This window comes from Temnothorax curvispinosus, unplaced genomic scaffold (assembly GCF_003070985.1).
Source record: "Temnothorax curvispinosus isolate PA1 unplaced genomic scaffold, ASM307098v1 QBEX01016292.1, whole genome shotgun sequence".
Lineage (NCBI taxonomy): Eukaryota > Metazoa > Arthropoda > Insecta > Hymenoptera > Formicidae > Temnothorax > Temnothorax curvispinosus.
Genome location: NW_020226072.1, coordinates 702 through 4,482, shown reverse-complemented (window position 1 = coordinate 4,482; position 3,781 = coordinate 702). Strand labels below are relative to the sequence as shown.

The 3,781-nt window shown below is 32.9% G+C and overlaps 1 pseudogene; it reads left to right on the top strand.

Moving 5' to 3' along the window:
- The first annotated feature begins 1,570 nt into the window (after positions 1–1,570).
- On the top strand, positions 1,571–3,029 carry LOC112466496 (annotated as a pseudogene).
- Positions 3,030–3,781: the final 752 nt, after the last annotated feature.

Sequence of the window (3,781 nt, the reverse complement as noted above, 5' to 3'; positions counted from 1 at the left end):
TTCCAAATGCTTTCAATACAGCACTGTACATGCCACTTCTGTCATTTCTAAAATTGTATAAATATGTTTTGGCGTTATGTGGGACCCACTATTTATAATTATCTCAGATATAGAGCGATATACGGCATGAGAGGGTGGAAAAACTTTACCATCATTTTGTATAGGTCTGTATTTTTCATCAATTAAAATATTAAGTAACTGCTCCTTATCGTACATGTTAAATTTTGTCTTGTAAATTCGTGTGTTGCTATATAAATGTACTTTATTATATTTCTGATTATTTATTTACACACGAATTTTTTTATATTTATATATATAAAAATATATATTAACCACCAAACCAATAGATACGTATTACCACCAATACCAAAAATATTACCACAATTATATTATATATTATATATATAACCACAATTTCAATAATATATCCTGAAATAAGGAAAAAGGAAACCTGAAAAAAACAATCAAGAGACACGGTAGTGTCTCGCGCCAAGTACGCGCGAAGCGAGACGCACCGTGACTCTTTTACGCGAACGCATGAGTTACGAGTATCAGAGATTTTGAGATCTCAATAACGAGTGAACGGATCAATTTCTAAGTAGGTTCGATCGATAGCTTGGGGTTTGATTTATAAATAAGAGTCTTTTTTTTCTGTTACGTGCCCTACGAGCGAAGATATTGCGATGCAAAGTCCAAATGTGGAAAATTTTTTTTTAAGAAACGTCCACGTCGGACAAAAATGGCGGCTGGTGTGTCACTTTCCCATTTTTGACACGAGATTGCACTCGTGCATTGTCGCAGTGCGTGACAGTTTTTTACAACCTAGAAAAGGATAAGTGTAAGTGTGTGATAGTTGTGATCATTGCCGCGTCGTGACAGATAGTGAAATATATATAAGTATTGACCGTAGAGAGCTGATGCCGAGAGATCTTTAAGAAGGAAGGTGTATCTACAAATGCCTTGTAAAAGTTGTCAAACTGTATGTTTACGCGAGCGTTACTTCTGTAGTAACTTACGATAATTCACTCGTTTACGCGGAGTAAATTATCGTAAGTTACTACAAAATCCCGTTTACGCGAAGGAAAATTCTGTTTATGCGAAGGAATGATCGTAAGTTTACTACGCTCGCGTAAACGTAGTAAGTGAAATATATAAAGTATTAACCACAGAGAGCTGATGTCGAGGAGATCTTTAAAAGAAGGAAGGTATATCCAAAATTGTACACGTACGTATATGCTGTCTTGTAAAAGTTGTCGAACTATATGTTTACGCGAGTGAGTACATCTGTAGTAACTTACAGTAATTCATATTAAGCTACGTCGTCGTCTCTCAATCAGAAAAACGTAACTTTCACTACTTTCAACGGTGGCTCTTGATTTCCGATCATAATAGTTACTATAAAATCTCTCGTTTACGCGAAGGAATTATCGTATCGTAAGTTACTACAGAAGTAACATTTGCGTAAATAGGTTATAAAAATAACACGATGTTATATATGCAGTTTGCCGTGAATATATATATATATATATATATATATATATGTATGTGTGTGTGATTTCTGCCTAGTGCTCTGAATGTCATCTAGTCATACATATCAAGAATTTTCGATGGACTTCTTCAGAAGATAGGATACGAAGAAAATCCTAATGCATGATGACGATATCACAAAGATGCTAAGGCTAGATGCCACGAAATGTGCATGTACCGTCGGTCACGCGGAATGCAAGAGAAAATCCGCCGTTAAATTGAGCGAACATCCACGAATCCTGATACCCACAAGTAATTTCTTACAATCTTCTTATGATCCTGATTATCTCATAATTTGTATTTTTGTACGTGTATTTTATGCTTTGATAGAAGAAACGTGAAAAAGAGCAGGAAAAGGAAAGAGCACTAGCGGCGAAGCAGACAGAAAAGAACAAACAGAAGAGACAGATTCAAGCTTTGTCTTTTAATCTGGACGAAGACGAAGATGAAGCTGAGATGTCTTCTGACGAAGGCAATGCCGAAAAATCCCCGCAGTCAGAAAATGTGCAATCTGATGGCCCTGCGATTAAGAAGATTTAGAAAAATCCAGATGTAGATACATGTTTTTTGCTAGTAGGGAAAGGGACGAGGAGGAAAATAAACTTAGGAAAGAATTGAGACAAGAATGGGCTAGAAAGCAGAACGCGTTGAAGAAAGAAAAAATTGAGATCACATTCAGTTATTGGGATGGATGTCAGATCCGGGACGATGGTCAGCATCGTCGGAGTGTTATAATGAAGAAAGGTGAAAGAAAGGTGTCTCAGTGGTTTAGAGAACGTTTAAGTTATTAAAATACTCCAGTGTCACTTTTGGAGTAACATTGGCATGATATATAATGTTCTGCTGCATAAATTAAATTTTCACATACAGGTAATTCTATCTATTAGGTTCTTCAGAGATGTTTAGAAGTTCTGAGGCCCGAATTCAGCGAGCTTAAAACAGTAATGGCAGATCAGTTAATGTATGTCAAGGAGAATCTTATATTACCGCACCATTATACGTTTTACTGCAACTGTAACTGATTTTATTGTAACTAAGGTAAATATACTAAATGATAAAACTTATGAAGCAATATCACAATGTTGGCATGTTATTTTAATGTATGTAATATTGCGATTAGGCACGAGGAAAGAGCGGGCCTCTGTTCACATTTGACGTTCACGATGATATTCGTATTATGCACGATGCTTCTGTCGAAACCGAGGAATCACATGTCGGAAAAGTTTTACTTAGGTATTTATTATTAAAAGAATATTTTGCATAATTCTTTTTTATGTTATTTTTTTATTTTTCTCATTAGATCATGGTACGAGAGGAACAAATACATTTTTCCAGCGAGTAGATGGGAACCTTTTGATCCAACGAAAAATTACGACAAGTATACAGTGTCGGATAAAAATAGGAAGAAAGCTAAAATCTGATCTTAGATTCAACGAATTGTCCAATTTTGTTTAAAGGATTCAGATTTAAGGACTGTAAATATTATAACCAAATAAATAACTTTGTTTCATCGTACAATTAATTCATTATAAAACAGCTGATTATATATATATATATATATATATATATATATATATATTGTAGCTACATTGTATTTTTAAGGACTGTGATTTTAATTCATTCAGTTATGTGATAATATTTAATTCATTTACTCGATTATATAAACGCTATGTATAGCTCTACTAAATAGTTAAGTTTTCGCAAACATTTGGAGGGAAAATAAAAATACATGAATAGCTTAATGACTTGAATATAATAATTACAATATGAAAATACAAAACCATACTTTAATTCATTCCGATAACAATCAGAAACAGTATTAAAATATTAATCCATGATCAGATCTTCTAACAGAAATCTATTTACAAATATTAAATGTATCATCTCTTGTCATTTCTTGAAGATAACTGTACAAAAATAAATATATACAATTATATCGATTATAATCACGTATTATTCATAGATTTGATACAAGTTGGATCCGTGTATGTAATATTTTCGGGAAATTATAATAAACTTTTTCTCAGTCGATCTGTTCAAGCAGTCAAAAAATCCGAACCAATAAATAACTAGTCCAGACCCGAATCTGTTCCAGTAGTTTCCAGTTTCGCATCGTTTTATATTCTTCATGTGTTTTTAATACATGAATTATTACTTATTTGAAAATTAATAATTAGTGGATAAGGAATAATCACATTGTCAGGTAAATTTTTTATTTTAAAAATAATTGATTTAATATAAATAATTTAATTAT